Source organism: Scyliorhinus torazame, chromosome 30, assembly GCF_047496885.1.
Source record: "Scyliorhinus torazame isolate Kashiwa2021f chromosome 30, sScyTor2.1, whole genome shotgun sequence".
NCBI lineage: Eukaryota > Metazoa > Chordata > Chondrichthyes > Carcharhiniformes > Scyliorhinidae > Scyliorhinus > Scyliorhinus torazame.
In genome coordinates, this window is record NC_092736.1 from 29,999,498 (window position 1) to 30,018,730 (window position 19,233).

Below are 19,233 nucleotides of genomic sequence, written 5' to 3' on the forward strand. Positions count from 1 at the left end.
CTGGGCAACAATCCTTCCCAGCAGCCTTCCTGGCACAAATGGACCAATCGGCGATAAGACAGACAATTGAAGACTGGATTTTAACAGGATGGCGAGGTGGTCTCGGAACAGGCCAAAAGATTCAATACGAGAAAAGATTTATAAATAAAAAATAACAAGGGTACCTTTAACAATGAAGGCAAGAGGAATAAATTGGGAAATTTCAACATTGAAATGAATCCAGAAATGCCGAGGCTGTGATCTATTGGTGTTTTAGGTGTGAATCGAAATCCTATTGTGCAATAAATTGTCCCAAGAGATATAATAGGTGTTTGAAACCAAACACGAGACAGAAGACTCTGAAGAAGAAGACGGAGATGTTGGTCAAACAGGAAGCATGTTTTAGCCACGAGAAGTTTCAGTCCGGTGATTATCATAGATTATCATAGAATTTACAGGGCAGAAGGAGGCCATTCGGCCCATCGAGTCTGCACCGGCTCTTGGAAAGAGCGCCCTACCCAAGGTCAACCACCTCCACCCTATCCCCACAACCCAGTAACCCCACCCAGCACTAAGGGCAATGATAATGCTGGTTGCAGAGACCTTCAAGTGTGCCGTATTAGACAGCGGATGCGCATCTACAGTGCGTGAAATAGACTGGTTGAAATGTTACCCAGACTCTTTAAGTGACAAAGATTGGAACAAGTTTCAGGAATTTGGAAGTTCTACGAGTTTCAGATTTGGGGATGCTAATAACCGTAAATCACTGAAAAGAGTAGTGATTCCTTGTAAAACTGCCGGTAAGAATTATTTTATTAGCCCCGATGTCATATCCAGCGAAATACCTTTATTATTGAGCCGGCCATCGATGAAGAAAGCACATATGAAACTTAACTTGGAGACAACAAGGCCACGGTATTTGGAAAAACTGTGAAGTTACAATGTACACAGCCTGGACACTATTGTATTGGTTAATTAATCCTAATTTTCTCGTAAAGGTGATGTGGAGATGCCGTCTTACAACACCAGGTTAAAGTGCAACAGGTTTGTTTTGAATCAGTAGCTTTCAGAGCGGAACAAAACTGTTGGAATTTAACCTGGTGTAGGACGTCCGACTAACGTTTCTTTGGGTGAAAAAATATCTTCTGAATTCTAACCCGAAGAGCGTTTGAGATTAACCTGGGAAATAAACGGCTGAATCCAAGGGTAGGACTACCCGCCATTGTTTTCTGAGGAGCAACCCCAAAACCAAGGTCTGAGGATCAACCCCATGACCAAGATCTGAGGATCAACCCCATGACCAAGGGAAGATGAAGTTATCTTGTGGACACGGGTTACACCCTTGGCCAAGAAAAAAGGAAGAATGGTCTGGGCACTTTCACTACCGTATGAAGCAGAATAAGACGCAAGGTTTTTTTCAGAATTGGAGCTCAGATGAAGCTGTGGATACATTAGTAACTTTCATGGACACGATTTACAAAAAGGATGACTTTTTAACTGCTCATGAGGCCTGGTCATATTTTGACAGATTTAGAAAGTCAGAGAATACTGCCATGATATGCAGACACACACATAATTATATACAGACAAGCAGCTAATGGACACAGAGAACAGGACATGACCAATAAGCTGGCAGGACACTCAAGGGTGGGGTCTGACTCTAAGAGTCACGAGGCACTCACACTCCGCCTCTTTCCACCGATGAACATCTAGAGAGATTGTTGTTACAATCTCACACCTCCACCACTTAGCCAAGAGCTAGTCTGGTTCAGTCAGACAGATTAACCACACTTAAGTTAGCAGAGAGTCGAACTCACAGAGAACTGTGCTAACTGTGCTATTAGTTCAATAAACCTGATTGAACTAACTTCAAGGTCTGGATTACCTTTCTGATCTAAGCTGCATAAAGCGCGAGAGGAGCTAGAGAATTAAAAGCAGGAGAGGAGCCGGAGATTTAAAAGCGGGAGAGGAGCTGGAGATTTAAAAGTGGGAGAGGAGCCGGAGATTTAAAAGCGGGAGAGGAGCCACCTCCTCTAACTTGAGGGGTTGAGTGAATATCAGGTAAGCTCTTTCTTTCTTTCTTTTTCTTGGTTTTATCCGCAAGTTATCTAGAGGGGATGGCAGGGAAGGCAGTGCAATGTTCCTCCTGCAGAATGTTTGAGGTGAGGGACGCCATGTCCCTGCTGATTTCACCTGTGGGAAGTGCACCCATCTCCAGCTCCTCAAAAACCGCGTTAGGGAACTGGAGCTGGAGCTGGATGGACAGCGGATCATTCGGGAGACAGAGGTGGTCATAGATAGAAGCTTCAGGGATGTAGTTACTCCGAAGAATTAAAATAGATGGGTCATGGTGAGAGGGGCTGGGAAGAAGCAGTCAGTACAGGGATCCCCTGTGGTCGCTCCCCTTAGTAACAAGTATACCGCTTTGGATACTGGTGGGGGGGGGGGGGACTTACCAGGGGTAAGCCATGGGTTACAGGTCTCTGGCACAGAGTCTGCCCCTGTTGCTCAGAAGGGAAGGGGGAGAGGAGTAGAGCATTAGTCATTGGAGACTCCATAGTTAGGGAGATAGATAGGAGATTCTGTGGGAACGAGAGAGACTCGCGGTTGGTGTGTTGCCTTCCAGGTGCCAGGGTCCGTGATGTCCCGGATCGTGTTTTCAGGATCCTTAAGGGGGAGGGGGAGCAGCCCCAAGTCGTGGTCCACATAGGCACCAACGACATAGGTAGGAAAAGGAATGGGGATGTAAGGCAGGTATTCAGGGAGCTAGGGTGAAATCTCAGAGCTAGAACAAACAGAGTTATTATCTCTGGGTTGTTACCAGTGCCACGTGTTAGCGAGATGAGGAATAGGGAGAGAGAGGAGTTGAACACGTGGCTACAGGGATGGTGCAGGAGGGAGGGATTCAGATACCTGGATAATTGGGGCTCATTCTGGGGTCGGTGGGACCTCGACAAACGGGATGGTCTACACCTGAACCAAAGGAGTACCAATATCCTGGGGGGGGAATTTGCTAATGCTCTTCGGGAGGGTTTAAACTAATTCAGCAGGGCATTGGGAACCTGAATTGTAGCTCCAGTATACAGGAGGTTGAGAGTAGTGAGGTCATGATAAGGTTTCAAGGTTGCAGGAGTGTACCGGCAGGCAGGAAGGTGGTTTGAAGTGTGTCTTCTTCAATGCCAGGAGCATCCGGAATAAGGTGGGTGAACTTCCACCATGGGTTGGTACCTGGGACTTCGATGTTGTGGCCATTTTGGAGACATGGGTAAAGCAGGGACAGGAATGGTTGTTGCAGGTTCCGGGGGTTTAGATGTTTCAGTAAGCTCAAGGAAGGTGGTAAAAGAGGGGGAGGGGTGGCATTGTTAGTCAAGGACAGTATTACGATGGCAGAAAGGACATTTGATGAGGACTCGTCTACTGGGGTAGTATGGACTGAGGTTAGAAACAAGAAAGCAGAGGTCACCCTGTTAGGGGTTTTCTATAGGCCTCTGGAAAGTTCCAGAGATCTAGATGATTCTGGATAGGAGCGAAAGTAACAGGGTAGTTAATATGGGAGACTTTAACTTTCCAAATATTGACTGGAAACGCTATAGTTCGAGTACTTTAGATGGGTCAGTTTTTGTCCAATGTGTGCAGGAGGGTTTCCTGACACAGTATGTAGATAGGCCAACGAGAGGCGAGGCCACATTGGATTTGGTACTGGGTAATGAACCAGGCCAGGTGTTAGATTTGGAGGTAGGTGAGCACTTTGGTGATAGTGACCACAATTCGGTTACGTTTACTTTAGCGATGGAAAGGGATAGGTACATACCGCAGGGCAAGAGTTATAGCTGGTGGAAAGGCAATTATGATGCGATTAGGCAAGACTTAGGATGCATAGGATGGGGAAGGAAACTGCAGGGGATTGGCACAATTGAAATGAAGAGCTTGTTCAAGGAACAGCTACTGCGTGTCCTTGATAAGTATGTCCCTGTCAGGCAGGGAGGGAGTGGTCGAGTGAGGGAACCGTGGTTTACTAAAGTAGTTGAATCACTTGTCAAGAGGAAGAAGGAGGCTTATGTAAATATGAGACGTGAAGGTTCAGTTAGGGTGCTTGAGAGTTACAAGTTAGCCAGAAGGACCTAAAGAGAGAGCTAAGAAGAGCCAGGAGGGGACATGAGAAGTCCTTGGCAGGTAGGATCAAGGAAAATCCTAAAGCTTTCTAAAGGTATGTCAGGAATAAAAGAATGACTACTGTAAGGGCCAGTCAAGGACAGTAGTGGGAAGTTGTGCGTGGAGTCCGAGGAGATAGGAGAGGTGCTAAATTAATATTTTTCGTCAGTATTCACACAGGAAAAAGATAATCTTGTCGAGGAGAATACTGAGATACAGGTTACTAGACTAGACGGGATTGAGGTTCATAAGGAGGAGGTGTTAGCAATTCTGGAAAGTGTGAAAATAGATAAGTCACCTGGGCCCTATGGGATTTATCCTAGGATTCTCTGAGAAGCTAGGGAAGAGATTGCAGAGCCTTTGGCTTTGATATTTATGTCATCATTGTCTACAGGAATAGTGCCAGAAGACTGGAGGATAGCAAATGTTGTCCCCTTGTTCAAGAAGAGGAGTAGAGACTTACTTCTGTTGTGGGCAATGTCTTGGAAAGGATTATAAGAGATAGGATTTATAATCATCTGGAAAGGAATAATTTAATTAGGGATAGTCAACACGGTTTTGTGAAGGGTAGGTCGTGCCTCACAAACCTTATTGAGTTCTTTGAGAAGGTGACCAAACAGGTGCACGAGGGTAAAGCAGTTGATGTTTTTGTCTTTATGGATTTCAGTAAAGCGCTTGATAGGGTTCCCCACGGTAGGCTATTGCAGAAAATACGGAGGCATGGGATTCAGGGTGATTGTGCGGTTTGGATCAGAGATTGGCTAGCTGGTAGAAGTCAGAGGGTGGTGCTGATGGGAAATGTTCAGCCTGGAGTTCAGTTACTAGTGGTGTACCACAAGGATCTGTTTTGGGGCCACTGCTGTTTGTTATTTTTATAAATGACCTGGAGAAGGGCGTAGAAGGATGGGTGAGTAAATTTGCAGATGACACTAAAGTCGGTGGAGTTGTGGACAGTGCGGAAGGATGTTACAGGTTACAGAAGGACATAGATAAGCTGCAGAGCTGGGCTGAGAAGTGGCAAACGGAGTTTAATGCAGAAAAGTGTGAGGTGATTTATTTTGGAAGGAGTAACAGGAATACAGAGTACTGGGCTAAAGGTAAGATTCGTGGTAGTGTGGATGAGCAGAGAGATCTCGGTGTCCATGTACATAGATCCCTGAAAGTTGCCACTCAGGTTGATAGTGTTGTTAAGAAGGCGTACGGTGTGTTAGCTTTTATTGGTAGAGGGATTGAGTTTCGGAGCCATGAGGTCATGTTGCAGCTGTACAAAACTCTGGTGCGGCCGCATTTGGAGTATTGCGTGCAATTCTGGTCGCCGCATTGTAGGAAGGATGTGGAAGCATTGGAAAGGGTGCAGAGGAGATTTACCAGAATGTTGCCTGGTATGGAGGGAAGATCTTATGAGGGAAGGCTGAGGGACTTGAGGCTGTTTTCGTTAGAGAGAAGAAGGTTAAATGGTGACTTAATTGAGGCATACAAGATGATCAGAGGATTAGGGGGCATAACTATAAGATTCAGGGTGGGAGATATAGGAGGGATGTCCGAGGTAGGTTCTTTACTCAGAGAGTGATTAGGGTGTGGAATGGACTGCCTGCTGTGATAGTGGAGTCAGACACTTTAGGAATTTTCAAGCGGTTATTGGATAGGCCCATGGAGCACACCAGAATGACAGGGAGTGGGATAGCTTGATCTTGGTTTCGGACAATGCTCGGCACAACATCGAGGGCCGAAGGGCCTGTTCTGTGCTGTACTGTTCTATGTTCTATGATCAGATAGGGTGGACAGTGAGAGCCTTTTTCCTCGGATGGTGATGTCTAGCACGAGGGGACATAGCTTTAAATTGAGGGGAGATAGATATAGGACAGATGTCAGAGGTAGGTTCTTTACTCAGAGATTAGTAAGGGCGTGGAATGCCCTGCCTGCAACAGTAGTGGACTCGCCAACACTAAGGGTATTCAAATGGTCATTGGATAGACATGTGGACGATAAGGGAATAGTGTAGATGGGCTTTAGAGTGGTTTCACAGGTCGGCGCAACATCGAGGGCCGAAAGGCCTGTACTGCGCTGTAATGGTCTATTGTTCTATTGTTCTATTATTGTTCCAGTTGCAAGCCAGTGTACCTAACACAACATGATACCAGGAGACTACTAATTTAAGGTGGCTTACCTCAGTCCGTTCCGTGACGACCAGCGAATGTATCCCGGCACCATGGAGAAGGTTCAGGCTCCTCACCAGCTCAGGACCTCCGGCAATCTCAGTGCCAATTGGCGAATATTCAAGCAAAAGTTTCTGCTGTACATCGAAGCCTCAGACCTCGAGGGTGCGTCTGATGCAAGAAATATCGCGCTTCTCCTCTCGACAGCGGGTGATCAAGCCATCGAACTCTTCAACTCGTTTAACTTCACCGAAGGCCAGGACAAGACAACGTTTCAGACCATCCGGGACAAGTTCGATAGTCACTGTGAAGTGGACACCAATGAAATCTTCGAGTGCTACATATTCAAACAACGTCTTCAAGGTGAAGATGAATCTTTCAATGCCTTCTTAACTAACCTCCGCCTGCTAGCGCTGTCCTGCAACTTTGGTGATATTGCTGGCTCCATGATCAGAGACCAAATCGTATTTGGAGTTCACTCTGATCCTCTGAGAGAGCAGCTCTTATAAATCAAGCACATGACCCTGCCAGTCGCGACTGAAACATGCACAGTGCATGAGCACACAAAAGAATCGGTATTCCCAATACAAATCGGCTGAAAATGAGAAACTTGCCTCCCACGAGGCAGAGAGTGTGCAGGCCATCTCCCGGATGCAGCGCCTCAGCATTGAAGACAGCGGCCATCTCGTGCGCTTTTACCGGACCCCCACGCATGCGCGATGCGAACGGGAAAACGAAGCGGCCGACACCCTCACTGCGCAGGTGCAGACGTCTGCGCATGTGTGACGACGTACAACGCGTCTCGACGCCGACATGACGTGCCCAAACTGCGGCAACGCCCACTTAAAGGGACACTGCCCTGCAAGAGGCAGGCGATGTTTAAACTGCGGGAGCCTGGACCACCAGTCAGGGGCCAACGCTCCCAATTCCAACGACAGCGCGTCCAGAATGTGCAACGATGATTACAGGATTCTGATCCTGGCAGTACAACGAATCCGAGGACGAGTGCCTGGAGTCCGCCTACCGAGTGGGCATCATTACTACACGTGAACATGCCACACCTAACTCATCTCGCATTCAGTCCATCCTCACTGTGGATTCGGGGGACGAATGGCGTGCGGTGATGCAGGTCAAACGCTGCTCCATCCAGTTCAAGCTGGACACAGGTGCTTCTGCCAACCTCAAAGAACAAAGAACAAAGAACAAAGAAATGTACAGCACAGGAATAGGCCCTTCGGCCCTCCAAGCCCATGCCGACCATGCTGCCCGACTAAACTACAATCTTCTACACTTCCTGGGTCCGTATCCCTCTATTCCCATCCTATTCATGTATTTGTCAAGATGCCCCTTAAATGTCACTATCGTCCCTGCTTCCACTACCTCCTCCGGTAGTGAGTTCCAGGCACCCACTACCCTCTGTGTAAAAAACTTGCCTCGTACATCTACTCTAAAACTTGCCCCTCTCACCTTAAACCTCTGCCCCCTAGTAATTGACCCCTCTACCCCGGGGAAAAGCCTCTGACTATCCACTCTGTCTATGCCCCTCATAATTTTGTATACCTCTATCAGGCCGCCCCTCAACCTCCTTCGTTCCAGTGAGAACAAACCGAGTTTATTCAACCGCTCCTCATAGCTAATGCCCTCCATACCAGGCAACAGTCTGGTAAATCTCTTCTGCACCCTCTCTAAAGCCTCCACATCCTTCTGGTAGTGTGGCAACCAGAATTGAACACTATACTCCAAGTGTGGCCTAACTAAGGTTCTATACAGCTGCAACATGACTTGCCAATTCTTATACTCAATGCCCCGGCCAATGAAGGCAAGCATGCCGTATGCCTTCTTGACTACCTTCTCCACCTGTGTTGCCCCTTTCAATGACCTGTGGACCTGTACTCCTAGATCTCTTTGACTTTCAATACTCTTGAGGGTTCTACCATTCAAAGTATATTCCCTACCTGCATTAGACCTTCCAAAATGCATTACCTCACATTTGTCCGGATTAAACTCCATCTGCCATCTCTCTGCCCAAGTCTCCAAACAATCTAAATCCTGCTGTATCCTCCGACAGTCCTCATCGCTATCCGCAATTCCACCAACCTTTGTGTCGTCTGCAAACTTACTAATCAGACCAGTTACATTTTCCTCCAAATCATTTATATATACTACAAAGAGCAAAGGTCCCAGCATTGATCCCTGTGGAACACCACTGGTCACAGCCCTCCAATTAGAAAAGCATCCTTCCATTGCTACTCTCTGCCTTCTATGGCCTAGCCAGTTCTGTATCCACCTTGCCAGCTCACCCCTGATCCCGTGTGACTTCACCTTTTGTACTAGTCTACCATGAGGGACCTTGTCAAAGGCCTTACTGAAGTCCATATAGACAACATCCACTGCCCTACCTGCATCAACCATCTTAGTGACCTCCTCAAAAAACTCTATCAAGTTAGTGAGACACGACCTCCCCTTCACAAAACCATGCTGCCTCTCATTAATACGTCCATTTGCTTCCAAATGGGAGTAGATCCTGTCTCGAAGAATTCTCTCCAGTAATTTCCCTACCACTGACGGAAGGCTCACCGGCCTGTAGTTCCCGGGATTATCCTTGCTACCCTTCTTAAACAGAGGAACAACATTGGCTTCTCACAGGAAGACTTCAAACGCATCAAGAAGCCCCCCAAGGTCCTTCCAGCAGCCTGCCAGCTCCTGGACTATAACGGTAATACCATCACGGCACTGGGGTCCTGCCATCTACCCGTCTCCAACCGGAGCACCCATGCATGGCTAAGGTTTGAAATTGTCAAGCCGGACAGGGCATCCCTACTGGGCGCCCGTGCCTGCAAAAAGCTAAACCTGGTGCAGCGGGTTTATTCAACAACATCCTCCAACGTGGATCTTCAAGCCGGCATTGACGACATCCTCGCTCAGTATCCAGATGTGTTTGACGGGATGGGCACTTTGCCATATCGGCACAAGATCCTACTGCGACCTGATGCCAAGCCAGTGGTCCATGCACCGCGCCGGGTCCCGGCTCCGCTGAAGGAGCGCCTGAAGGAACAGCTCGAGCTGCTGCAGCAGGGGATCATTTCGAGGGTAACCGAACTGACTGACTGGGTCAGCTCGATGGTGGTGGTTAAAAAACCCTCTGGAGACCTGCGCATCTGCATTGATCCCAAGGATCTCAACCAGAATATAATGCGTGAACACTACCCCATCCCGAAGCGGGAGGGTCTCACCAGTGAGATGGCACATGCAAGGTTTTTCACCAAGTTAGATGCGTCACATGGATTCTGCAAATCCAGCTGGATGAGTCCAGCCGAAGGCTCTGCACCTTCAACACACCGTTTGGCAGATACTGCTATAACCGTATGCCGTTCGGCATCGGAGATATTTTGCATCATGGAGCAGATGACGGAGGGCATCGAAGGGGTTCATGTGTACGTGGACGACGTCATCATATGGTCCACGACCCCTGAGGAGCATGTTTCCCGTCTCCAGCAGGTAGTCCGCCGTGTCCACGCCAATGGCCTGAAGCTGAACAGGGCCAAATGTTGCTTTAGCATGTCGACACTCAAGTTTCTAGGAGACCAGATCTCTCAGCAGGGCGTGTGCCCCGACACAGACAAGGTCAAGGCCATCGCAGCCATGAATGTCCCGGAAGACAAGGAGGCAGTATTGCGCTTCCTGGGCATGGTCAATTTTCTGGGCAAGTTCATCCCAAACATGGCCTCACACATCACGGCCCTGCGAAACCTAGTGAAGAAGTCCACTGCCTTCGACTGGAAGGCGGCCCATCAGGCAGAGTGGTTGGAGCTGAAAGCCAAGCTCACCACTGCACCCGTATTGACAATTTTCGACCCGGACAGGGAAACGAAAATCTCAACAGATGCGAGCCAGGATGGCATCGGTGCGGTCCTGCTGCAACGCGATGACACCTCATCCTGGGCACCGGTTGCCTACGCATCAAGGGCAATGACACCCACCGAAAAAAGGTATGCACAAATCGAGAAGGAATGCCTGGGCCTTCTCACTGCCATTCTCAAATTTCTCAACTATGTCTACGGCCTGCCGACATTCACAGTCGAGACGGATCACAGGCCCCTGGTCCACGTTATCCACAAACACCTTAATGACAAATCGCCTCGGTTGCAGCGCATCCTCCTCAAACTCAGAAGGTACGACTTTGACCTGGTCTACACGCCTGACAAGGAGCTCATCATTGCCGATACACTGCCCCGCTCCATCACCGTGCCGAGTGAATCACTGAACGTCATCCGGCAAATTGAGTCAGGTTGAGTCACAGGTGCAGCTGTGTGCTAGCACCCTCCCGGCATCTGATGAGAAGATAATTCATATCCGTGAGGAAACAGCCAAAGACCCCCGCTTGCAGCGTGTTATGCAACACCTCGCCAATAGCTGGCAAAAAGGGCAGTGCCCTCAATTTTTCAATGTAGAGGACGACCTGATGGTGGTTGACGGTATCCTCCTCAAACTGGACCGGATTGTAATTCCACACAGTCTCCAGAGCTTGGTGCTCCGTCAAATCCATGAGGGCCACCTGGGTGTGGAAAAGTGCAGACGCAGAGCCAGGCAGGCTGTCTACTGGCCCGGGATCAGCCAGGACATCGCGAACATTGTCCTTAACTGTGCGACCTGTCAACGCTTCCAGCCAGCGCAGAGTAAGGAGACACGTCAGCAGCATGAAATCGAAACCTCTCCGTGGTCCAAGGTTGGCATCGACCTCTTTCATGCAAATGGTCGTGATTACGTGTTAATCATTGATTACTTTTCCAATTACCCTGAAGTCGTGAAGCTCTCAGACCTCACATCTCGGACCGTTATCAAGGCCTGTAAGGAGACGTTCCCCAGGCATGGTATCCCACTCACTGTCATGAGTGACAATGGCCCGTGCTTCAGCAGCCATGAATGGTCTCTGTTTGCCCAGTTGTATCAGTTCAAACACGTCACTTCCAGCCCACACTATCCGCAGTCAAACGGAAAAGTTGAGAAAGGGGTGCACATAGTGAAGCAGCTCATCTGCAAGGCCGCGGATTCTGCGGCTGACATTCACCTTGCGCTGCTTACAGGGCGGCCCCACTGTCCACTGGCATGTCGCCGGCTCAACTCCTGATGAACAGGGACCTGCGAACGACACTTCCAGCCGTACACTTGCCCTGGATCACCTCCCGGTGCTGCAGAAGGTGCAGCAACTCCGAGACCGGTAAAAACAGGGCTATGGTGCTCATGCCACCGATTTGCCCGTGTTATCCCCGTCCGACACTGTTTGGGTCAAGATCCCTGATGGAGGCTGGTCAGCTCCAGCTGTTGTTGTTCGACAGGCTGCCCCCCGCTCGTATGTTGTGCGTCTGGCTGATGGTTCTGGTGTGCGATGAAACAGACGGGCACTGCGCAAAGTTGCCTGCCCGCAACCACATTCTTCTCCGTTTCCTTCTGTTGTTTTGCCACCTCCTGATACCTCGACTCACGAGGCCACCAGTCAGGCTTCAATCCCACCCATCAAGACGCTGTCAACCCCCCACCACCACCCCTCCGGCGGTCGACCAGGATCAGACGCAAGCCACAGAGACTGGACTTATGAACATTTGCTATGTTCTGTGTTCTCGCATTAGACAGCTGTTTTCACATGTACATATGTTCACATCCACTGCATGTATATATGTTAATATTGGCCTATTCTTGTAAATCCGTTCACATATGTCATCCAAACATAAAGCAAAGGGGGAGATTATGTGCGGACACACACATAATGATATACAGACAAGCAACTAATGGACACAGAGACAGGACATGACCAATAAGCAGGCAGGACACTCAGGGGTGGGATCTGACTATAAAAGACACGAGGCACTCACACTCCGCCTCTTTCCACTGATGAACATCTAGAGAGTCAGTCAAGGGTGTTGTTACAATCTCACACCTCCACCACGTGGCTAAGAGCTAGTCTGGTTCAGTCAGACAGAGTAACCGCACTTAAGTTAGCAGAGAGTCGAACTCTCCGAGAACTGTGCTAACTGTGCTATTAGTTCAATAAACCTGATTGAACTAACTTCAAGGTCTGGAGTATCTTTCTGATCTAAGCTGCATCCAGTTGCAGCCAGTGTTAGACCAGTGTATCTAACACGACAGATACGTCCATAGAAGATTACACAATGTAATTTAGCAGACTGTATACATGGCTGTAAACACAAAACAATGTTTATTCCATGAACTCAACTTAACATCTTAAATAAACATTGGATCTCTTAACACCCCTTACTTCAAAGATAACTCCGAAAATATTGCAACAGTAAATAATTCCTCAAAATGTTCCTTCAAACTTCCAAGAGACTTAACACCTTTAAACAGAATCACATCAGGTTAAAGGCTTTACTATTATGAGTTTAAATCACCCAAATGATCCAGAGATAATCTTTCATGGCAGAGATCCAGCTCACTGCAAACACAGACACTCCCAAGCTCTTTTCAAACGGCAAAGCTTCAAAATGGCTGATCTAAAGCCCAGCTCCACCCACTCTCTGACATCACTGTTTTCTTAAAGGTACATTTCTTAAACAACCATGTCTTAAAGGTACTCTCACATCACACGGTGAAGAAATTAAGGAAGTACTGATAGCATCAGAGAACAGGAGTCTAGAAAACAAAAAGTTAAAGCTGCATCGGCAAATTGCTCATCCGTCTTCTCAAAGATTAAAAATGTTGCTCAGGGATGTGAGTATCAGAGATGAAGAATACACCATACCGATAGAACAGATCATCAATAGATGTGATATATGTCAGCAATATAGAAGGACACCATCACCACCCATCGTGAGTTTGCCCTTAGTGAGAGACTTTCATGAAATTGTGGCTTTAGATCTTAAGGTGTGGCATAAAGAAAAAAACATTTTCATTTTACATTTTGTAGGCTTGGCAATCAGTTGACGGTTATACATCGTAAAATAATTGTGGAACACATAATGGTAAAATGGATAGGAACCGGACTGGGGCCACTGGCAAACTTTCTCACTGATAATGGGGGAGGAACTTTGCGAACAATGAATTTTGGGATATGTGTGAGAACATTAACATAATAGTTATGAATACAGCTGTCGAAAGCCCATCTAGTAATGGGGGGGGGGGGGGTGAGAGAAATCATGCTGTGATAGATGAAATGCTTGCAAACTTTTGGCAGATAGGCTGGATTGTAAATTAACTCCGGCTTTAGCACGGGCCGACAATGCAAGGAATTCACTTCAGGTAGTTGGGGGCTACAGCCCATATCGGTTGGTTTTTGGGAAGAATCCAAAAATTCCTTCAGTGATGAATGATCATCTTTAGCTTGGGTGGGGAGTACGATTAACTCTACCTTTTCCGAGCATTTGAATACACTGCATCGGGGCAAGAGAGCATCCCTTAAAGCAGAAATCTCAGAAAGAATTTGGAGAGCTTTGAGGCACAATGCATGACCATCGGATACTATTCTGAAACAGGGGGACATGACATATTATAGAAGAGGCGGAGTTAATGGGCGGAAAGGCCCAGGAAAGGTGATCGGTGCAGATGGCAAAATAATCATTTTGCAGAATGAAAACTCGACTGTTCGGCTACACTCGTCAAGATTAGTGGGCACAGGTTACAAGTTTGCAGAATCAAAAGGGGGTTATTGAAAGTGCTGAGGAACTAGGTAGAGACTAAGAATGATATAAGGCTCAGCAGCCCGTATGATTGAGAGGTCTTAATGGCTTTCAACAAAATAGTTGATAAATTAATAAAAGATGCAAAACAGCAAGAAGTACAAAGTTGGAACGAATTTGGGGTGTACATGGAGGTCCCAGAGAGGGGACAATGAGTTCTATCTCATAGATGGATATGCACAGAAAAGATGCTTCCTGATGGAAACTTATCAAGCCCAAACCAGGCTGGTGGCACAAGGTGTCGATGAGAACTTGGGGGACCAAATGACAAGGGTAGATTCACCTGTGGCAGGAAAGGGTATTTTGAAGATCTTCTTGGCTCTGTTAGCCACAGATGCTTTGGAATGCAAGTCGATAGATATTAAAGCTGCTTTCTTACAGGGACATCAGCTTCAAAGAGAAATTTTTCTTGATCCTCCGAGAGAGGCATCAAACACAGAAAGCGTCCTGGGGGTGTTAAATAAATGTGTATATGGGTTGAATCCAAGGTTTGATATTTCTCAGTGAAGTTCGTTTTGTTAAAGTTGGGCTGTCCCAGATAATCATCTACATGCTGAAATAATGTTTGATTGGTGCCAAGGGGGGGGGAAATTCGGGCATCTTCATGGTGCATGTAGATGAATATTTGTGGGGTGGTGGTAGCGAATTTGAAAATACTGTAATTAACCGGTTCAGAAAGGGGTTCAAGATTGGAAGTCAGGCCCCTGGTGCATTAAAATACATTGGGTTAGAAATCGGGCCGCGTGATTCTCACGTCACTCTACATCAGCAGCCCCACTCGGAGAATATTACTCAGAGTAATTAGTTGTGGTCGGGCCTTACAAAAGGATAAGGCAGCTTCTGAAACGGAAAATGAGGAGCTCCGAAGTTTAATTGGACAGCTGAATTGGTTAGCGAGACAAACAAGGCCGGTCGGCAGTTTTGATGTTTTAAAACTAAGCACAAAGGTGAACGATCCTAAAGTTGAAGAAATTGTTTGAGCTAAATAAACATTGGTGAAATTAAAATTGGAGAATTGTGTTTTGAAATTCCCATCTTTAGGTGATAATAATAATCATCTTTATTGGTGTCACAAGTAGGTTTACATTAATACTGCAATGAAGTTAAAAACAATTTTTTTTTAGCGTACCCAATTCATTTTTTTCCAATTAAGGGGCAATTTAGCGTGGCCAATCCACCTGCCCGGCACATCTTTTGGGATGTGGGGGCGAAACCCACGCAGACACTGGGGAGAATGTGCAAACTCCACACGGAGAGTGACCCAGAGCCGGGATCGAAACTGGGACCTCGGCGCCGTGAGGCCGCAGTGCTAACCACTGCACCACCATGCTGCCCCTAACTGCAATGAAGTTACTGTGAAAAGCCCCTAGTCGCCACACTCCGGCGCCTGTTCGGGTACACAGAGGGAGAATTCAGAATGTCCAATTCACCGAACAAGCACGTCTTTCAGGACTTGTGGGAGGCAACCGGAGCACCCGGAGGAAACCCATGCAGACACAGGGAGAACCCGCAGACTTCGCAGACAGTGACCCAAGCCGGGAATTGAACCCGGGTCCCATGCACCTGAAGCCACAGTGCTAACCACTGTGCTACCCGTTGGGCAACTGGAAATGAGGTGGGGATCTTTGTTTTAGTCATTTACAGGATGTGTGCGTCGCTGGCCAGGCCAGCATTTATTGCCCATCCCTAGTTGCCCTTCAAAAGGTGGTGGTGAGCTGCCTTCTTGAACTGCTGCAGTCCCTGTGGTGTAGGTACACCCACAGTGCTGTTAGGAAGGGAGTTCCAAGATTTTAACCAGGCGACAGTGGGATATATTTTGAAGTCAGGATGGTGAGTGACTTGGAGGGGAACGTCCAGCTGGTGGGGTCCCCATATATCTGCTGCTCTTGTTGTTCTAGATGGTAGTGGTTGTGAGGTTGTAAGGTGCTGCCTAAGGACCCTTGGTGAGTTCCTGCAGTGCATCTTGTAGTTGGTACACACGGCTGCCACTGTTCGTCGGTGGTGGAGGGAGTGATTGTTTGTGGAAGGGATGCCAATCGATCGGAGCTGCTTTGTCCTGGATGGTGTCGAGCTTCCCGAGTGTTGTTGGCGCTGCATTCATCCAGGCAAGTGGAGAGTATTCCATCACACTCCTGATTTATGCCTTGTAGATGGTGGACAGGCTTTGTGGGGGTCAGGGGTTGAGTTACTCGCCACATTATTCCTTACCTTTGATCTGCCCTGGCAGCCACAGGATTTATATGGCCAATCCACTTCAGTTTCCAGTCAATGGTAACCCTCATGATGTTGCTGTTGGGGATTCAGCAATGGTAATGCCATTGAACGTCAAGAGGCCATGGCCAGATCCTCACTTGTTGGAGATGGTCATTGTCCGCCACTTGTGTGGTATGATGATGACTTGCTACTTATCAGACCAAACCTGGATATTGTCCAGATCTTGCTACATTTGTACATAGACTGAGGAGATGTGAATGACGCTGATATGGAATCATCAGTGAACTTCCCTAATTCTGACCTTATGATGGAAGGCAGGTGGTTGATGAAGCAGCTGAAGATGGTTGGGCCTGTTAAGCTCCGGTGATAACTCTATAATATGAAGGAGGAAGCAATGCGTGACCTCTTCGACATCAAGTGTTCAGTAATCACTTCTCCGACCTCACAACAGAGCCACCTGTGTCCCCTTTATATTTGTTGCAGTCTACTAAACAATTCAAACCCCAATTCCAACTTAAGTATGAGGGAACTTTAACTGTCTCCTAACAGATTCCCACTCTTAAAGAAAAAAATATTTAATTTTGATGTAAATTAAACCTGAACACAAATGTATATATTTTTTCTGCAATAAATGCACCATATTCCCCCTTCTGAAAGGTCTTCTTTCACTCACGTATCTCTGCCTTGGAAAAGATGCTCCTCTTTAATGATTTCCATTAACTTCTTCGAGATAGCCCCTCCTATCATCAAACTGCTGTCAACCCACTTGATCTTGTCAATCTCGCTGTTCTCTGGCATCTGTTTGAGGCTCGCGATGTCAATCCATAGTCTTCTTTTCATTCGCTCTTTTTGTAGAGTTGACATTCTCACAAAGGGATATATTGTCGATGGGACACTCTATAGGTACTGTTCCCGAATACCCTACTCCATTTAAAATTTCAGTTAGGATATTGGATATAAAACATGGCGTATCTACCTCTCCACCAGGATAAGTGTCTCTCTTGCCAAGGTACTTTTCAGCCACTCCTCCTATAATTTTATTTTCCCATGTCAAAGCGCAATATTTACCTTTCTCTCCCAGGAAAAAAATTACAAATCTTCCCGCCCTCGAAATGCCATCAGAGAGATTAGCATAAGATGCGTCACTATAAGCAGACATAGGATAATGTGCAAACTCCACACAGTCACCCGAGGTCAGAATGGACAGTGGGTCCTTGGCGCTGTGAGGCAGCAGTGCTAACCACTGTGCTACCACTTGTTTGTCGTTGAGTTAACAGCCTTGCTGTGAACCACAAGGCACATGTCTGCCAGACTAGGAAATGTCCCAAATAGGCATTCAGTGAACCAGATGTTTCATGGCCAATCCACCTAACCCGCACATCTTTGGACTGCGGGAGGGAACCGGAGCACCCGGAGGAAACCCACGCACACACGGGGAGGATGTGCAGACTCCCCACAGACAGCGACCCAAGCCGGAATCGAACCTGGGACCCTGGAGCTGTGAAGCAACTGTGCTGACCACTGTGCTGCCCAAAGATAGTTTGAAAGCCACCCTCACAGAGACCAGGCGGGTTTCTCCTCTACCCGGAGGGACGGGCAGTACCAGCGTGAGCCACTCTGGCGTCGGGCCGCCCGGAAGGTGCGGAATCCTCCTCACCTTCAGGGGCTAGGCTGGCACCCACGGAGTTGGCGCTGCGCCAGTCGGCGTGCAAGGGCTTGGCGCCACGCCAACTGGCGCCAAAGGGCCTCCGCCGGCTGGCGCATGCCCAGGAGCGCCGACGTGTGCTGGCGTCAGCCCAGCGCATCGCAGGGGGGTTCTTCTCCGCGCCGGCCATGGCGGAGGTTGACAGCAGCCGGCGCGGAGGGAAAGAGTGACCCCACGGCACAGGCCCGCCCGCGGATCGGTGGGCCCCGATTGTGGGCCAGGCCACCATGGGGGCAGATCCCCCCCCCCCCCCCCCCCCCCCGAGCACTCTGCAGGCCGCCCGCAGAGCCAGGTCCCGCCGGTATCGACCTAATTTGTTTTACGCCGGCGGGACCGGCCGAAAACGGGCAGGCGATGGGTGGAGAATCGACGGGGGGGGGGGGCTGCTGCCTGCGGCCGCCGACCGGAGCGATTCCCGCCCCCTCCAAAAACCCCGGCGCCGGGGAATTTGTCTGCCGGCGGCGGGGCGGGATTCACGCGGCCCCCCCCCCGGCGATTCTCCGACCCGGTGGGTGGGGGGGGGGGGGGGGCGGGATCGTTCTATGTTCCGATTTTATTCCTCGAATTTAAATTCAACCAGCTGCTGCAATGGGATTTGCACCAATTCCCCCAGACCAGCAGCCTGAGCCTCCGGGCTACGAGCCCAGTGGCATTACCACTGCGCCAGCACCGTCACAACAAGCAGAGCACGTTTGACGTGTAGTCTCTGTTCCCATGGGAAAAAGCGGCAGCAAATACAATGAGGAAGTTATGTTAAACATTGATTCAGCCTTAAACTGGAATTTGCTGTCCGGGCCTGGGCATTACACTCCGTAAGGATGTGAAGGCATTAGAGAGAGCGCTGAAAAGATTCATGGGAATGGTTCCGGGGATGAGGAACGTCCGCCGCGTTGATAGATTGGAGAATCTGGGGCTGTCCACCTTGGAGGGGGGGGGAAAACCGGGAGTTACTTTAGCAGAGAACCAGCAGGTGACAGGATAGATCGAACGGCCTCCTACACCAACCATTCTATTATTCGGTTAAAACAGCAAGGGAGCCTAACAGGATAATCTGTTCCCAGCGATGTTGGGCTCCAGGAGCACAAACACCACATGTGCTGCTGCAAGAGGCTCGCTTTACCGATTAATTATTAAATTGAGTTATGTCGTTTGCACAGAAACGCTTACCGGAGATGAGAAAAATCTTTCAGCTTACATGTGTTTGTGGGTTCCAGAGGTGGAAGTGCAGCAAGATGTCAGGTTTCAACAACGAGGGTTTCTCAGGATAGATGAACACAATGATACGTTCAGGCATTGCCAACGTTTATAAGGCAAATCACAGCATGTTACTAATCAA

At 48.4% G+C, this 19,233-nt stretch overlaps 1 protein-coding gene across 2 annotated transcripts in view; it reads right to left on the bottom strand.

The window, feature by feature from the left end:
- slc28a1 (solute carrier family 28 member 1) overlaps window positions 1-19,209 on the bottom strand; it is a 134,671-nt gene extending 115,462 nt beyond the window's left edge. Inside the window, exon 1 of one of the 2 annotated variants that reach the window (XM_072493087.1) lies at window positions 19,093-19,209. The gene's annotated coding sequence lies outside the window, so the exon portion shown is untranslated. Of the gene's footprint in view, window positions 1-19,064 lie in introns of both variants that reach the window. The other variant, XM_072493090.1, reaches the window with a different exon arrangement.
- Between the last annotated feature and the right edge of the window lie 24 nt (window positions 19,210-19,233).